We start from the raw sequence: 19,392 nt of genomic DNA, 5'->3' as shown, positions 1-19,392 counted from the left end.
AAAGGGAAAAAAGCCCCTTATAAAACCACCAGATCTCATGAGAACTCACTCACTGTTGTTCTCTTTTATTACTAGAATAGCAGCATGGGGGTGGCTGTCCCCATAATTTAATTACCTCCCACTGGGCCCCTCCCACACACATTGGGATTATGGGAACTACAAGATGAGATTTGGGTGGGGACACAGCCAAACCATATTAATGCAAAAACAGATGGATAGTATAAGCAGAGAAGTGACATTCTATGGATAAAAAGCAAGAAGAAATGCTAACAATCAAAGACACTGTAACACAAATTAAGAAGTCTTTGATAAGTTCATTCATATTCTGGACATAGCTGAGGAAAGAATCTTCAGGTTGAGAATATGTCAATAGAAAGCTCCAAGCCTGAAAATCAAAGATAAAAGACTGAAAAAACAACAACAACAGAAAACTAAGACCTGTGGGACAACTACAAAAGGTATAACATATATGTAATGGGAATCCCAGAGGAAAATAAAAAGCAAAATAAAGATTTGAAGCAACAATGACTGAGAATTTCCCCAAAATTAATGTCAGACACAAAACCACAAATTCTAGAAGCTTAGTAAACACCGAACAAGGTAAATGCCCAGAAAAAGAAGACACAAAGATGTATCAAATTCAAACTTCAGAAAACCAGAGATGAAGAACGAATCTTGAGAAAAGCCAGAAGGGGAAATAAAAAACCTTAACTGTAGAAGAGCAAAGACAATAATTACATCTGACTTCTCAGAAATCATGCAAGCTAAAAAAGACTAGGCTGAAATATTTTAAAGTATTGAGAAGAAAAAATGACCAGGCTAGAATTCTGTATCCTGCAAAATTATCCTTCAAAAATGAAAGATAAATAAAGACATTCTCAGACAAACAAAAATTGAGGGAGTTTGTTGCTGCTAGACCTGCCTTGTAAGACAGGACAAAAATAAGTTTTTTAGAGAGAAAGAAAATAATATAGATCAAAAACTCAGGTCTACTTAAAGAAAGGAAAAGTATTATAGAGGAAGTAAGTGAAAGCAAAATAAAAACTTTTATTTTTCTTATTCTTAATTGATCTCACAGTTAGCAGTTTGTTCAAAATAATAATAGCAACAATGTATTCAATGATTATAGCTTATGTATAAGTGAAATAAACAACAGTAATAATATAAGGAATGAGGGAAAGGAATTAGAAATATTTTGTAGTTGCACTACCCATGAAGTGGTATAGTGTTACTTGAAAGTGGACTTGGGTTGCTTTTAAATATAAATTGCAAACTCTAGAGCAACTATTTTAAAAAAGTTTTTTAAAGTATAATTAATGTGCTAAGAAAGGAGATTAAAATGATATTACGTAAAATGCTCAATTAAAATCATGAAAGGCAGGAAAAAAGAGAAAGAAAATAATAAAACAAAGAACAAGAGTGATAAATAGAAAATGGTAACAAATATGGTAGATATTAATCCAGTTGTATCAATAATCACTTTAAACATCAATGATCTAAATACAGCAATTAAAAGAGAGATTGTCAGAGTAGATTTTTAAAAAACAACTGTATATTGTCTACAAGAAACCCACTTTAAATATGAAGACACATACATATTAAAAGTAAAGGGACAGAAAAAATACACCATGCAAACAATAATCAAAAGAAAACTGGAGGAGCTATATTAATTTCAGACAGTGTAGACTTCAGAGTAAGGAAAATTATCAAAAATAAAGAGAGGCATTGCATGATGATAAAAGAGTCAGTTATCCAAGAAGATATAACAGTCTTTAACAGGTACGTGCCTAAAAACGGAAAGTTAAAATACACAAGGAAGAAAACTGACAGAAGTACAAGAAATAGATTAATCTATTGTTAGAGTTGGAGACTTCAACACTCTGTCATCAGAAGAGTACAAATCTAGCAGGTAGAAAATCAGTAAGGACACATCTGATCTCAACAGCACCATCAATCAATTGATGTAACTGACATCTATAGACTACTTCTTTCAACAGCAACAGAATACACTTTCTTCCAAGCTCACATGGAAAACTTCCTAAGTCATTATCAGCATTACCCTAGTCCCAAACCAGACAAAGTCATTGCAGGAAAAGAAAACTACAGACCAATATCTCTCATGAATATATATGCAAAAATCCTTAACAAAATATTAACAAATCAAATCCAACAAGGTATAAAAATAGTTATACACATGACCCAGTAGGACTTATCTCATGTATGCAAAGCTGGTTTAACGTTTGAAAATTGATTAATGCAATCCATCAAATAAGCAGGCTAAAGAAAGATCACATAATCATATCAATAGATGCAGAAAAAGCATTTGTCAAACTCCAACACCTTTTTATGATAAACTCTCAGCAAACTAGGAATAGAGGGGAAATTACTCAACTTGATAAAGAACATCTGCAAAAACCTGAAACTAACATGGTACTTAATGGTGAGAAAATAGAAGCCTTCCTGCTAAGATCAAAAAGGTAAGATGTGCCCACTCACCACTCCTTTTCAACATTATACTGCAATTTCTACCTAATGCAATAAGACAAGAAAAGGAAATAAAAGGTATACTGATTGGGAAGGAAGAAATAAAACTGTCATTGTTTGTAGGCAGAATGATTCTCTACCTAGAAAATCTTTTCAAAAATCAACTAATAAGCAATTATAACGAGGTTGTAGGACACAAGATTAGTACACAAGAGTCAATCACTTTCCTATATGCCAGCAATAAACAAGTAGAATTTGAAATTAAAAACATAATACCATTTACATTAGCAACACACACACACACACACACACAAATAAAATACTGAAATATAAATCTAACAAATTATGTGTCATGTCTACATGGGGAAAACTACAAAACTCTGATGAAAGAAATCGAAGAACTAAATAAATGGAAAGTTATTCCATTTTCATGAACAGGAAGACTTTTTATTGCCAAGGTGTCAAAACCAATGACTATGTTCTATCATATCCTAACCTATGCAGGTTCTATCAGAACCTAATCAACCTGGCGGAAAGGAAATACCCAACACCCTATAGATAAAAAACTTTATCTATAGATCCCAACTTTATCTCTAGATCAGTGCAATCCCAATCAAAATCCCAGCAAGTTATTTTGTGGTTATCAAAAAATTAATTCTAAAGTTTATACATAGAGGCAAGAGATCCAGACTAGCCAACACAATATTGAAGGAAAAGAACAAAGTCAGAGGACTGACAGTATCCAACTTCAAGACACACTATTAATGTAAAGCTACAGTCATTAAGACACTATGGTACTGAAAGAACAAGCAAACAAGTCAATGGAACAGAGCGGAAAGCCCAGAAATGAATCCATATAAATATAGTCAATTGATCTTTGACAAATGAGCAAAGGCAATAAACCAGAGCAAAAATAGTCTTTTCATCAAATGTTGCAAATGGACATCCACATGCAAAGAAAAAAAATGAATCTAGATACTAGACTTATACCCTTCACAAAAAATTAACTCAAAATGGATCATAGATGTAAATATGAAATTCAAAGCTACTAAACTTCTAGAAGGTAACATAGGAAAGACTCTAGATGACTTTGCCTATGATGGTTACTATTTTGACAAAACATTAAAAGCAAGATTCATGAAAGAAATAATTGATAAGCTGGACTTGGTTAAAATTTAAAACTTCTCTGCAAAAGAGATTGCCAAGTCAATGAGAAGACAAGCCATAGACTGGGAGAAAATATTTGCAGAAGATGTGTCTGATAAAGGAGTATTATTCAAAATATACAAAGAGCTCTTAAAACTCAACAATAATAATTAAAAAAAAAACCCAACCTGATTTTAAAAATGAACAAAATATCTGAATGGACACCTCATCAAAGAAGATATGTAGATAACAAATAAGTATATGAAGAGATGCTCAGCATCATATGTCGTTTGGGAATTGCAAATTAAAACAATAAGATACCACCACACGCCTGCTAGAATGACCAAAATCCGGAAGACTGACAAAATGCTGGCAAAGATGTGCGGCCACAGGAACTTTTGTTTGTTGCTGGTGGCATTGCAAAATGGTACAGCTTCTTTAGAAGACAGTTTGATACTTTCTTTCAAAATGAAACATATTCCCACCATATGATTCAGCAATTGTGCTTTTTGATATTTATCCAAAGGCATTGAATACCTATAGGCCACACAAAAACCTACACACATATGCTTATAGCGGCTTTATTCATGATTGCCAAAATGTGGAAGCAACCAAAATGTCCTTCAGCAGGTAAATGGATAAATAATCTGTAGTCCCTGCAAATGACCGAATATGATTCAACACTAAAAAGAAACGAGTTATCAATTCTTGAAAAAGATGTGAAGGAACTTGAAATGCATACTATTAAGTGAAGGTGGTCAATCTGAAAAGGCTGCATATCATATGATTCCAACTATATGACATGGAAAAGGCAAAACTATGGAGACAGCAAAAAGATTGGTGCTTACAAGAGTTTAGGGAAGGGGTCTCCCACCCACCAAGGCCACGGACCAGTACCAGTCCGTGGCCTGTTAGGAACCAGGCCGCACAGCAGGAGGTGAGCTGTGGGCAAGTGAGCGATGCTTCTGCTACATTTACAGATGCTCCCCATCACTCGCATCACCTCCTGAGCTCCTACACCTGTCACATCAGCAGCACACTAGATTCTCATAAGAGCGCGAACCCTATTGTGAACTGCACACGCAAGGGATCTAGGTTTTGCACTCCTTATGAGAATCTAATGCCTGATGATCTATCACTGTCTCCTGTCAGCCCCAGATGGGACCACCTGGTTGCAGGAAAACAAGCTCAGGGATCTCACTGATTCTACATTATGGTGAGTTGTATCATGATTTCATTATATATTACAATCTAAAAATAATAGAAATAAAGTGCACAATAAATGTAATGCACTGGAATTATACCAAAACCATCCCCCACCTCCACCCACCCCAGTCCTTGGAAAAATTTGTCTTCCACGAAACTGGTCCCTGGTGCCAAAAAGTTGGGGATCGCTGGCTTAGGGGAAAGGAAGAGATAAATAGGCAGAACACAAAGGATTTTCAGGGCAGTGAATCTTTTATGTGTGATGCCATAATAGTGGCACACATCATTGTATATTTGTTCAAACCCATAGAATGTATAATATCAAGAGTAAACCCTATGTCTTCTTTGGAGAAATGTCTATTCAGGAATTGATAAAGAAATTGCAGTGGCTGAGTGCGGTGGCTCATACCTGTAATCACAGCACTTTGGGAGGCCAAGGCAGGTGGATCACCTAGAGGTCAGTACTTCAAGACCAGCCCAGCTAACGTGGCAAAATCCTGTCTCTACTAAAAATACAAAAACTAGCCAGGCGTGGTGGCGGGTGCCTGTAATCCCAGCTACTCGGGAGGCTGAGGCAGGAGAATCACTTGAACCCAGGAGGCACAGGTTGCAGTGAGCCAAGATCGAGCCATTGCACTCCAGCTGGGTGACAAGAGTGAAACTCCATCTCAAAAAAATAAAAAGAATTGTGATATAGCAGATTCTCACCAGTAAGTGGGAGCTAAACAATGGGTAACATGGACATAAAGATGGAAATAATTGAAACTGGGAACTCCAAAGGTGGGGGTGGGTACATGAGGGTTGAAATACTACCTATCAGATACAATGTTCACGATTTGGATAATGGGTACAATAGAAACCCAAGCCCCCCCCCAACCCCCAGCATGAAATATATTCATGAAACAAACATGCACATGTACCTCCTGAATCTAAAATAAATTTTAATTATAAAAAAGAAATGGTGGTGTATGTATACAAGGAAATATTATTTTAAAAAGGAGGTACTACCATTTGCAACAACATGGAAGACATTGTGTTGAGTGAAATAAGCCAGACACAGAAAGAAAAACACTCTTTCATCTCACTTATATAGAGAGTCTTTAAGAACATCAGAAAATAGAAACCAGGTAGAATGGTGGTTATGGGGGACAGGGAAAGGAAGAAGGAGATCCAAGGGTACAAATTTGCAGGAAGAATGAATAAGTGTAGAGATGTACAATGGGAGGGCTATAGTGATGTGGTTTGGCTGTGTCCCCACCAAATCTCATCTTGAATTGTAGCTCCCATAATTCCCATGTGTTGAGGGAGGGGCCCAGTGGGAGATAACTGAATCACGGGAGTGGTTTCTCCACCCTGTTCTCATGGTAGTGAATAAGTCTCATGAGATCTGATGGTGAACTGAACTCTTCTAAAGAAGAGTTCCCCTGCACAACTCCTCTCTTGCCTGCCGCCGCGTAAGAAGTCTCTTTGCTCTTCCTTTGTCTTCTGCCATGATTGGGAGGCCTCCCCAGCCATGTGGAACTGGGAGTCCATTAAACCTCTTTTTTTTTTTTTTATAAATTACCCAGTCTCAGGCATGTCTTTATTAGCAGTGTGAGAATGACTAATATATACAGTTAGTAATAATATACTGAAAAGTTGCTAAGAGAGGAGATTTTAGGTGCCCTCACCACACCAGAAAAGAAGTAACTATGGAAGGTGATGGGTAACTTCACTTGTTTGTAGTAATCATTTCACTATGCCTAGCAAAATAATGTGTTTTATACCTTAAATACATACAATGAGAATAAATTTTTGAAAAGATAAATGTTCGAAAAAGAAGAATGAACTCTAATGTAAACTGTGGACTTTAGGGGACAATGGTAAGTCAATGCGGGCTGACTGATTGTAACAGGTACATCCCTGGTGGGGGATGTTCACAGTGGAGGAGGCTGTGCCATGTGGGGCAGGGGGTGGATGGGAACCCTCTGTCCCTTCCAGTTAATTTTGCTATGAAACACAAACTGCTCTAAAAAATAAAGCCTATTTTTTGTAATGGGCAAATGATTGAACAGGCATTTCTCCAAAGATACACAGATGGCCAATAAGCTCATGACAAGAAGCTCCACACCGTTAGTCATCAGGGAAATGCAAATCAAAACCACACTTCACGCCTACACTCAGGAGCCTCACAAAGGTTTGTGGGCTCAGGTGACACAATCTCCAAATTCCAGTTCTTTGGCTGGTCCAGGGAGACACAGTGGGGTGCTGGCAGCGGGGATGAAGGCAATGTTGGCCTCTGCGGTCAGTGCTACTGGTGCCTGTCCTAGAGAATGTGGGTCCTAGAGAATGTGTGGAATGACCCGTGCATGGGCCCCTGTGTTCCTGAGGACGGGGAGCTGATGTTCCAGGACACAGAGCCCAACACAGTGGATGCAGCTCGAGACAGCTTCAGGAGCCTGTTTTGTTTCTGCTGTTAGCTATTTGTGACTTGGCCAGTCCTGCTCCTCCCTGGGCTGGGGCTGATGATCACTGGATGAGGTGACCCAGGGCCCCTTCCGGCTCTAACGCCAGTAACTACTTTTTGCTCCTGCTTTTAGTGACTCAAAGTTGTCATTTGCAGCCTGCAAAGTGGCAGTGACAAGGTCCCCAATGGCAAAGAAGAGCTAATTAAAGCCTGGCGATGTCACATTTTGCAAACCAGAGTCACACACACACACATGCACGGATTATTTCTAAAAGACTCCATCCATGACTCAAGAAAGCTCCCTGTAAGGATGTCACAACCACACACCCCAACCAAGTCTCCCTGCTTGGCCCAAGCCACCCTCCCAGCCGCATTCCAGGACCATGCTCTGTCTGGAGCCAGCAAGCTTTCAGACAAGGCAGAGACAGAGGCAGCAGCCCAGCCCAAGGAATCAAGCCATCATCACTGTGATAGTTAATATTGAGTGTCAACTTGATTGGATTGAAGGATGCAAAGTAATGATCTTGGGCGTGTCTGTGAGGGTGGTGCCAAAGGAGATTAACATTTGAGTCAGTGGACTGGGAGAGGCAGACACACCCTCAGTCTGGGTGGGCACCATCGAATCAGCTGCTAGCACAGCCAGAATAAAAGCAGGCAGAAGAACGTGGAAAGACTAGACTGGCTGATTCTTCTGGCCTCCATCTTTCTCCCGTGCTGGATGCTTCCTGCCCTCAAACATCAGACTCCAAGTTCTTCAGCTTTGGGACTCGGACTGGCTTCCTTGCTGCTCAGCCTACAGACAGCCTATTGTGGGACCTCAGCTTGTGTTCGTGTGAGTCAATACTCCTTAATAAACTCCGCTTTACCTATACATCCATCCTACGAGTTCTGTCTTTCTAGAGAACCCTGACTAATACAATCGTCATCAGACATCTCACACGCGGAGACTCACCTGCACATCCACCACACTGCAAGTCAAGAACCGTTCCCAGCACAGCCACGCTTGCTATTGACGAGAGCCGTGAGACATAAGAGCACTGTGGAGAAGGGGCAGGGAGACTGAGGCAGGGCACGCCCAACTGCCCACCTGCCTGACGGATGCTTCCTACCAAGGTTTCGATCATCAAGAATGAGAAAATCACAACCATTTTCATGTCATCCCCATCCTTGGAAAAGGGACTCCCTCAGCCAAATCTGCCTGTTTGAGTGAATTTATATTCTGCGGGTGTCACCAATGCAAGAGTTACGCGGGTCAGGCGAGTCACTTCGGAGCAGTGCAGGGTTGACCTTGCTTTCAGCCTGTCAGCGAGATGGATTCTGCTGTTGGGATTGCTTGCTGCCTCCAGCGAGACCACGCTCTGTGTCACAGCAGCACCTTCTATCCATCTCGCGCCTTCTTCCGCTCCACTCTTCCAACGGAGGGTACCATCAGCTCACAGCTCTTCCTACAAGGGTCCACAAACTCCAGAAGGGCCCTAGGCTCTCCAGGAGGTGAGGGCTATGGCCAACTGGAAAGGAAAACCAGTTTCTTATGGACATCAGTGACTCCTGAATCTGTCAGTAGATGACCCTTTAAGAGGACTGCTTGCCGCTGTCCTCCTCCACAGCCACGAGTGTGCAGGCCCTGCTACGTGCAGAGAGATGTACCACACCTGCTCAGCTCTGAAAAAGGACCCAGAGTTATGGAAATTGTTTCTCTGGGAATGGACACAGGAAAGCGTTGGTTGTGAAGTTTTGCTCATCACACCCCAGGGTAAGGGTCTCGGCTTGACAAAAGTCTGGTGTTAACCGACTACATGGGAGGAGCACCACCTCATCCCAGGCAAAGGAGGAGAAACCGCCCCCTCAAATCCGGAACCTGCAGAGAGCGGAGCCACCTGGCTCAGCAGAGGAGGAGATTCTAAGGTTCTTGTATCAGTTCGAACCCCAAGAGTGCGCCAACAGACAACACGAGGTAGTGTGGAGCAACATGCTGTTTTAATGAGCACCTGCGTGCAGGCGGGCTGAGGCCTAACATGGCGTCAGCACCTAGTGAGGACGGGACAAAGGTTTTATAGCCTCCTGTAAACGGGAAGTGTCCTAGTCTGATGTAACTGCTGCATTGTGCCCGGATGGCCTCTTTCTGGATCTTCAAGGGTACGTGTCTTCCAGCCAACTCTCTTCCTGCTTCTGCCATCTTGCTGACACACAGCTGCTGAGGCAAGTGGCCTTGGAGCTGGGCCTGAGAAGGGAGGGGTTACTCATCCCCTCAAGCTTTCAGGCCCCGGGGAGAATCTTACAGAGGTGGATGCAGGATGTTCAGGTCCATCCTGGTGGCTCCAGTTTCAAGCTTTAGGAAAAGGGGAAGCGGCTGGGTGGAGCTGCAGGTTCAATCATCTACATAACTGATTTCATTTTCCCAGCAGCCCTGAGAAAGGGGTAGCATGAACTATTCTGTTTTTGTTTTAATTGATATAAAATCATTGTGGGTAGTTTTTGGGTGCGTGTGTACCATGCACAGTAATCAAATCAAGGTGATTGGGGTACCTGTTATCACAACCCTAGTTTGGAAGTGAGACAGCTGAAATTCAGGAAGGCAGAGTCACAGCCACAGGCTCACACAGCCGAGAGGTGACACCATGGAACCAACCCTGGTGGGATTCTAGCCCAACCTTCCCTCGAGTGCTTCCTGTGGGTGCAGCTGGGTCAACCCCTGGAGAGTCAGCAGGTTTGCCCTCCACAGCCCTGGGGTCTGAGAGCCACAGCTGGGCAAATACCCTCCCCACCCAGGTTATGTGATGCTCTGGGGTGACAGAGAGAGTCCCCACCCTGTCCTAACACTGGAAAGACAAGAGACAATGCCATCAGGGATCATGAGAACCAGGAAAAAACGAACCCCGAGCACCTGATCCCAGCTCAGGATCAAGGAAGGTTGCTTGGAGGAAGTGGCCTTTCTGCTGAGATAGGAGGATGTCCAGGAGTTTGTTGATGAAGAGTCAAAGTCCGTAAAATATTTGAAGAGATTTGTTCTGAGCCACATACGAGTGACCTTGGCCCCTGACACAGCCCTCAGGAGATCCTGAGAACAGGTGCCCAAGGTGGTCCGGATGCAGCTTGGTTGTATACATTTTAGGGAGACATGAGACTTCAATCAAATACATTTAAGAAATACATCTTTTCGGCCGGGCGCGGTGGCTCAAGCCTGTAATCCCAGCACTTTGGGAGGCCGAGACGGGCGAATCACGAGGTCAGGAGATCGAGACCATCCTCGCTAACACGGTGAAACCCCATCTCTACTAAAAAATACAAAAAACTAGCCGGGCGAGGTGGCGGGCGCCTGTAGTCCCAGCTACTCGGGAGGCTGAGGCAGGAGAATGGCATGAACCCGGGAGGCGGAGCTTGCAGTGAGCTGAGATCTGGCCACTGCACTCCAGCCTGGACGACAGAGCCAGACTCCGTCTCAAAAAAAAAAAAAAAAAGAAATACATCTTTTCAGTCCAGAAGGGTGAGACAACTCAAAGGTGGGGAGGGTGGGTGGTTCCAGGTTCCAGGTAGATTTGAAATTGTTCTAACTGTCAATTAGTGATAGAAAGGAATGTCTGGGTTGTGATAAGGGGTTGTGAAGACCAATGTTTTATTACGCAGACGAGGCCTCCAGGGAGCAGGCTTCAGGGACAACAGACTGTAAATGCTTCAGATCAGACTTCAGGTCTGCGTTGATGTTAATGAGGTGGGCAGAATACGGCCTCTCCGACCCCCACTTCCCATCACGGCCTGAACCAGCCTTTCAGGTTACATTTTAGGGTGCCCTTGCCAAGGAAGAAGTCCATTCAGATGGTTAAGGGGCCTTAAAATTTTACTTTTGGCTTAGAAGTTGGTCAGGAGAAGAACAGAGAGAGAGGAAGGTGGGGTATTCCTGGCAGAGGGTCAGAGCGGGGAGTGGCTAAGAAGTGAGAGAGGGCGTTGGCAGCCGTTGAGGAACGGCAAGAGGTCAGGGTGCCTGGGGCAGAGTTGGGGACAGGAGAGTAGACAGGGTTCAGAGGGGTCGGAGGTCAGAGGGCACCACGTCAAGGGAGTTTCAACACATGCTGGAAGAACTGCAGGTTCTCAGCTCGAAGGTTCTCTGATTTGCGGGAGAGTGGCATGACTAGATTTGAGTTATGTGGAGCCCCCAGCGAAGAAGCCAGCCACGCCAGCAGAGGATGATGAGGATGTTAACGTGGACCTGTTTGGCAGTGACAGTGAGGAGGGCAAGAAGGCAGCGCTGGTAGCCAAGTCCTCCATCCTGCTGGATGTCAAGCCTTGGGACGATGAGACGCACATGGCCCAGCGGGAGGCCTGTGCATGCTCCATCCAGCTGGACAGGCTGGTCTGGGGGACCTCCAAGCTGGTGCCCATGGGCTACGGTATGCAGAAGCTGCAGATTCAGTGTGTGGTGGAGGATGACACGACAAGGTGGGGACAGACTTGCTGGAAGAGGAGATCACCAAGTTTGAGGAGCACATGCAGAGTGTCGACATCACAGCTTTCCACAAGATCAGAAGCCTTAGTGTGTGTGCGCACATGTGCATGAGGCCCTTTCATGATTAAAAACTGAGACGGGTTAAAAAAAAAAAAAAATCCCTGGCTCTGCTGACAGCACCATATCTCAGTTTACTTGGGCGGCCATAACACAAATATCACAGGCTGGGTGGCTTCAACAGCAAACTTGTATTTCTCACAGTTCAGGAGGCCGGGAAGTCCAAGATGGAGGCATTGGCAGCTTTGGTGTCTGGTAAGGCTGCCTTCCGAGTTCACTGTGTCCTCACATCGGGGAAGGGGCGAGGAAGCTCTCTGGGGTCCCCTTTTATAAGGTGCTCTTCTCATTCATTGAGGTTCATCCTACGTGTTGGGGCTCCACCCTCATGACCGTCACTCTGGCGTAAGGATTTCCACATACGAATTTTGGAGGAACACAATATTCCATCTGTAGTACCCCCCATCACTCAGCAGCAGGCCAAGAATCTAGAAGTCTCCCCTGGCCCTTCACCATCATGATGGCCTCTGTGAAGGGCAGGGCCTCTGGAGCCAGCCTGCCTGGGCCTGAATTCTGGCCTCACGGTTTGCACAGACAAATGTCCTAGCCTCTGCGCCTGAGTTTGCTCATCTGTAGAATGAGGACGTTAACAGTACCCAGTTCTTAGATCAGAGCCCGGAATGTCATCAGACCCGTAGGGCAGCTCTGAGTATGGACAAGTCTGGTGGATGCCACCCCAGAGGTGCCCGTGAATCCAGCCTCTCCCCACACCCACACAGCACCTGCATGCCAGCCATCACCATGACACTCTGGATGCTGGGGAGAGCCTCCCCCCAGGCCTCCATATCCTCGCTGTTGCCCCCTTCAACCGAGTTCTCCTGACCACAGCCTCGGGCTCTCCTTCAAAATAAGCAAGCGAGAGAATCCTGTCCCAGCTGCAGCACCCCCCATCCAGCCTGGGATAAAGTCCACACTCTTCCCAGGCCCCTGGGCTCAGGACCAGAACATACCTCCTCCGTCCGCCTCCCGCCTCTCCCAGGTGCCCGCTGTGCCCCAAGTTCACGGAGTCCATTCCCAAGTCAAGGCAGTTCCACTGCCAGGGAAATTCTTCTTCACCCCCAGGAAGAACTTTCCTAACACCCAAATCTGTCCCGACTGCTGATCTCCCTCCCTGTCCCCACCGTGTTTCGCCCCGGCTCTTGCCACCCCTTGGTCCTGAATTTCCCATCACTTCCTAATCAGCGTGTTCATCCCGCCACGTGGGTGATGTCAGGAGCGCAGACTGTCAGTCTTGTCCTCTGTCCCACCCCCAGCTTTGAGCAGCCACAGCGCTGGGAGCACAGAGAGCCTCCAAATGGTTTCTGAGAGAAACAGCACCCAGCAGGGGACAGTGGTGATAATTTGGGTGTAAGATGGTGATGACGACTTGGATGAAGTTTGTGTCTTTCATAAAGACATGTTGAATTCCCTGTACCTGGTCATGGGACTTTATTGGAAATAGACTCTTTGCAGATTTATTAAATTAAGATGAGTTCATACCCAATTAGCGTGGGCTCTGATCCAACAGCACTGGCGTCCTTCTAAGAAGTGGAAACAGGCACAGAGGTGGGCAGAACACCAGTGACAACAGAGGCAGAGGCTTGAAGTGATGCATCTACATGCCAAAGAGTGCCAGGGACGCTGGCAAGCCCCAGATGCTGGAAGACAAAAGGAAGGACCCTCCCACAGAGCCTCAGTGGGAGGCAGTGCCTGGTGACACCTGGATTTTGGACGTCTGGCCTCTAGAGCTGCCAGAGAATACATTTCTGTTGTTTAAGCCATGAGGTCTGTGATATTTTATTTCTGCAACCACAGGAAACTAGTCCAGGTCACCCTTCACTGAGATCAGAAAGGATGGGGACGAAGATGATTTGTAGCAGGGGAAGGAGGGGAAGAGAGAGGATGCAGCGTGGACTGTTCGGGGAGCAGGAGACACCCTGCAAGGGCACTGGGAATGCTGCTGACCACACAGATCAGGGCTCAGGCTAAACGCTGGTGGGAGAGACAGGTCTGGAGATCAGCTCAGGGTGAAGTGGCTGAGCTCCTCAGCGAAGAGTTACGTGCAACAGGGGGCAAAGCACAGAGGCTGCCTGCACAGGACTCTCGCCTCCACTGTGGCTGGGGATGTGGCATTGAGCCGAAGCCTCAGTAACCTAAGCAGTGAATCGAACGAGATGTCAGCACCCCCTGCAGGGCGACTATGAGGATCAAAGATTTCATCTGTGTCCATGCTGAGCATGCAGACTCACGCACAGCAAGTGCCCCATACATAGGAGTTGCCGTTGACCCTGTGATGATCACAATTTCCCAAACAGAGAGGCACCAAGATAAAAGTGATCTGTGATCAAATATTTGCAGCATCCCCCTTTGAAAGTCCGTAACATGTATTTGCACATTAAAGGCTCTGAGAAGTCCTGCAGGGAAGACACTTACTCAAACCTGAAGTCTTCAAAAACAATTTTCTTTAGTGCAGGCTGTCCCTGAGTCTTTGATGTGCTAATGCCTATTGTGATTCTTCAAGAAGTGGAGTCACAGAGAGGTTAGGTGACTTGCCCAGGTCACACGGCTAGCCAGTCTCACTGGGGTGGGGAGGAGGAGACCTTACATTTTGCCGCGGCTAGGATGCCGGTGCCTAGCATGAAGCAGTGCTAGTCTGGGATGGATTCCATTGCTCCGTGAGTTGAGCGGGGGAGAGGTGTGCAAAGGGAGACAGAGAGGGCATCCTACCCAATCCCATTTTTCTTGGCTTCATTCCCCAATGACTAGCAGGTGACTCCATCATCCGGCACAGCATAGAAGATGCTATTTTGGGCACACTGGGGCATTTGCCACTAAGCAATCACTCTTGGGCAGCAGGTGTCACAACCTACTCCACACCCCTTAGTGCTCCCCCTGAAGCATGAGATATTTATTCACTCGCTTATTCTCTGAGATTCCGTGGGCACCTGCACCTGCTGCGCCCAGCGCTGGATGCCGGGGGGAGAGGCAGAGACACAAGGAGAGCTTAGCAACTCTCTCCTTGGGTCTCTCCTGCGTCACTGAGCAACTCTTTAATACCACGGAGGCTCCTGTTTCAGAGGGACCTCTTGCTGAGCACCTTCCTGAGGGTCTGAGGGAAGAGAGAAGCGGCAGGACTTAGAGGCTGGTGGACGACTGAGGCACTGGGGGAGGGGCTCTGCAGGGCAGTCAGTGAAGCCTCTCGGGGGGCCACAGATGAGTCAGTCGCATGAGGGTGGAGGGGGTGTGGGAGCTGCAGGCGGACAGGCCATCAGGAGACGAGCCCAGCGACCTGAAAGCCAGGTTTGCCAGGGAGGCTCAGGGGGTCTCCTGAAAGGGGGACTGCCCTGGTTGGGAGTAGGGAGTGGGAGGAAGAAAGGAGGTCGGTGAAGCAGGTCCCACCCAGGTCAAATTTCCTGCTCAAGTCTTTGATCTTCCAGGTGACAGTGCTTCAGGATTCAGGAGACCCCCGGGGGAGAAAGACTCCTTAGGATTTCTCAGGCAGGGAAGACCCAATGTCCAGGAGCCTGGCTTTGGGGTGGAGATAGACCCCGAAGAGCTGTGTGACCTGAAGCAAGTCACTTCACCCCTGGAGAGCTCAAGCTTCCCCTCTGTAAAATGAGCAACACAACTGGCATTAGCACATTAGAGTGTTGTTGGGATTTTAAAAGACAATGCGGGTGACATGCCCCGCGTGGCTCCTGGCCGGGCTCTACCAGTAGTGACCTACCAGCCGCAGAGACAGTCCTGGCACTGGTGTGTCGGAGAGGGAAGGCAGCAAGCAGAGGGGGACACGTGGCTTCACCATTCATTTATTCACAGCCAACCATTTAACTAAGAGTGTGGGTTATGTGCCAGGCGTGAGAGCTGTGCAGGGGCAATGGTGACAAACACCAGCAACCCTGACCCCTCCCAGCACAGAACGCCGTCCCGGCTGGGCGAGAGACACTCACCTAGCCCTCACACGCACAGCCAGGAAAGGATCAACACCATCCAGGCAACAGATGCAGGCTTCTGCCATGACGGAGAGAGCAGAGTCAGAGAAAAGCACGTGGACCGGAAGGCATTGGGAAGGGCCTGGAGACGGAGCAGATGGGGACACAGAGAAGAGGACACAGATAGGTTTGTGGCTGAAGGCTGGCACGGGCACGGGGGAGAGGTCAGCCTGGGAGGCGGGTTCAACAAGAGGATGAGCTACATTCCACAAAGGTTGAGTTTAAGAAGCTGCAGGGCGTCCAGTGGGGGCTGCATAGAAAGACAGAGCGGCGTCTGCTAACGAGGAGAAGCCCTCTCCAGCCACCCTGTCCCCCTGCACCAACCCCCACTCCACACGGGTGCGTGGTGTGCGGCAAAGTGGCACGCAGCCCGTGGGTGTGTCGGATTGTCATTCTGAGTCTATTTCTCCGTGAGGGCCGCCGCACAGAGAGTCAATGATGCAGTTCTGCCGGGGCGCAGACGGGTGAGCTCTGTTTCCACAGCGATGCCAGGCTGTGCTTCCAGCACCTCTCTCTGGGGATCTTCCCACAGCAGAAAAACGTGTGGTAAGTAGAAAAACTTCCTGAGAGGCCTCAAGGCCTCCACTTCAGTCTGCAGCTTGGAAACTTCCAGCAGATGAGGAGATATAAGAGGCAGGAGAAGGGCAAGAAGAAGGGGGGGCCGGGAAGGGGTGAGGAGGCAGGATTGGCCTCCTTGAGAGGCTCTCGTCTCTGAAACGGTGAAAGAATGGCCGTCGAAAGGCAAAGCTCTGCTCTAGGAGTAGAAGAGAAGGCTGCTGAGGCGTCGTTCACCACTTACCTGAGGGATAACCGACGCGTGGAATAACCAAGCGATTCTCAGGAGCTCCTGCTCTCAAGCCACGGACTCTTAAGACTAAAGACATGTTCTTGGGACTCCATGTCATTAGCACGTCCTGCCCCAAACCAAACCCTGCTCCCGTGCAGGTTTCCAGGCAAAAGCTTCCTCGGTCCCACCCTCTGCTGTCTGTGAGTCACCCCTACCCACTGCAGCTCCCCGTTGACAAATGATGAAAAATTGGGCCACATTATCACCGATATCATGTGCATCAAGAAAACAAATTAAGTCTAACATTTGTGCGGTGACAGCTGACCTTTGCATGATTAAAATGAACGGCTGCAAAAGGAGGCAGATTAAAGATGTTTAACTTAGTGGAGCAAGCTCAAAAGCCTGGGGACGTTTCTGGGCAAACCTGAAGGTGAGACAAAAACAGGGTCACACGGCCTGCTGGCACCTGTTGGCCAGGAGAGGGGCCGCTGTCGGGGAGAAGGGCCGGGGCGTGGGCTTTCAGACCAAGAGAGATAGCATGGCCTCCCCCGGCCCTGACCTGGCCCAGCTCAGCGGGGCGCACCAGTCTCTTCCAGTGCCTGCATATTCCATCGAACCCTCTGCTATTTCATCTCCCCCTGTTCTCATCGCTCCTGTTAGTTCAAGCTTTGTCACTGCATGCCCTGGGATTGGCCTAAGTGGTGGCTTCATAAATATGGAATGGGCCTGGTGCAGTGGCTCACTCCTGTAATCCCAACACTTCAGGAGGCCAAGGTGGGTGGACCATTTGAGGTCAGGAGTTCAAGACCCACCTAGCCAACATGGTAAAATCCCATCTCTACTAAAAAACACAAAAATTAGCCAGGCATGGTGGCACGCACCTGTAATCCCAGCTACTCAGGAGGCTGAGGCAGGAGAATCACTTGAATTCGGGAGGCAGAGGTTGCAGTGAGCCAAAATCACGCCACTGCACTCCAGCCCGGGTGACAGAGTACGACTCCAACTCTAAAAGGAATAAATGAAAAAAAATAAATGTGGAATGAATGAGTCAAAGTTCCTTAAGGATGGTGTGCATTTCTTTTGCCTTCTTCGTGGGACCCAGCCTCCAGCTGGGCAGACATGAGCCCTCTGAGATCCACAGAACCTGCTTCTCTCTCTATCAGGCTCTCCTCACACGGCCATGTGTCTTGCAGGAGGTAGACAGACCTGTGCTCCTTGAACACAAAGGTCATGTTTAAGTAATCATGTATTTTTCTCGGCATAACACTGCACTCATATAGCTGGTGATTCAATCATTGTGTTAAGTGAGCAGAGTATAAGCAACGTAGGGGTCTTGCTTCTCTGATTTTGGGTGAGTTCATGTGACACTAGCAGAAATCATAAAGAAGGCACGGATCTGGTTCTGTGATGCAGAAGACACATGGAATGATTGGTGTTGGACTGCAAAGAGCTCAGAGGACCCACTGCTCTGCAGCATTTCCCCATTCTTCCTCTTGGCAAAGCCTTCTTCACTTTCTGTATCTGCAGAACATCCTCGTCAATGTAGATAGAAAAGAAGAATGAATAATTGCTGCAATGGCTGAAATGTGTTAAGCAGTTCCTATGGCCACATACGAAAAGTGTACGAGAGAATATGTATAAGAACCATGAGAGAATATATGCCTGTGATTTTTAAGCCGCCCAGCTCTTGGTACTTAACTGTGACCACCTAGGAACCTAACAGGGGCCACGTATGCTTAGCACACGCCACCTTCCCAATCATCCCAGCATATACATCTATCCTGTTACTCCTGTCCCTTTAGAGAACCTTGACTAATATAGGCCCCAGGAGGTGGAGACCTGTTACAGGTTGAATTGTGTCCCTCCAGAAAGGTATGTTAAAGCCCTAACACCCCGTGCCCTTCAACGTGACCTGATTTGGAGCTAGGGTCTTTGCAGATGCAACCGAGTTAGGAGAAGGTCTTCGGGTGGGTTCTAATCCAATATGATTAGTGTCCTTCTAAGAAGAGACAGACACAAGGGGGAGGTGGCCATGTGACCACAGAGCCAGTAATTGGAGTGATGCTATCACAAGCCAAGGGATTCCTGGAGCCACCAGAAGCTGGAAGAAGCAAGGAAGGATCCTCCCCCTGGAGGCTTCTTGGTGAGCACGGCCCTGTCCACACCTTGATTTCTGAGTTCTGGCCTCCTGAGCAGGTGAGATAATAAATTCCTGCGATGTTTAAGCCACCCAGCTTGTGGTACTTTACTGTGACAGCCTAAGAAAGTCATAGAGGGCTATTATCATCTCAATTTTGCTGTTGAAGAAACAGACTCTGTGATGATTAATATTGAGTGTCTACTTGATTGATTTGAAGGATGCAAAGTATTGTTCCTGGGTGTGTCTGTGAGGGTGTCGCCAAAGGAGATTAACATTCAAGTCAGTGAAGTGGGAGAGGCAGAGCCACCCTCAATCTAGGTGGGCACCATCTAATCAGCTGCCAGTGCAGCTAGAATAAAAGCAGGCAGAAGAATGTGAAGGAATAGACTGACTGAGTCTTCCGGCCTCCCTCTTTCTCCTGTGCTGGATACTTCCTGCCCTCAAATACTGAACTCCGAGTTCTTCAGCTTTTGGACTCAGACTTACACCAGTGGTTTGCAGGGGCTCCTGGGGTCCCCTGCTTTCAAGGTTTTGGGACTCGAACTGGCTTCCTGGATCTTCAACTTGCAGACGGCCTATTGTGGGACTTCACCCTGTGATGGTGGGAGTCAATTCTCCTAATAAACTCCCCTTCACATATACATCTATCCTGTTACT

General features: G+C 46.9%; 1 pseudogene; it reads left to right on the top strand.

Annotated features, from left to right (window-relative positions):
- The window catches only part of LOC101004134, a 45,867-nt pseudogene extending 28,488 nt beyond the window's left edge, over positions 1 to 17,379 (top strand).
- Positions 17,380 to 19,392: the final 2,013 nt, after the last annotated feature.

This window comes from Papio anubis, chromosome 1 (genome assembly GCF_008728515.1).
Source record: "Papio anubis isolate 15944 chromosome 1, Panubis1.0, whole genome shotgun sequence".
In the NCBI taxonomy this organism is placed as follows: Eukaryota; Metazoa; Chordata; class Mammalia; order Primates; family Cercopithecidae; genus Papio; species Papio anubis.
The sequence above is the reverse complement of the archived record's forward strand: the minus strand, read 5'-3'. Positions and strand labels throughout refer to the sequence as shown.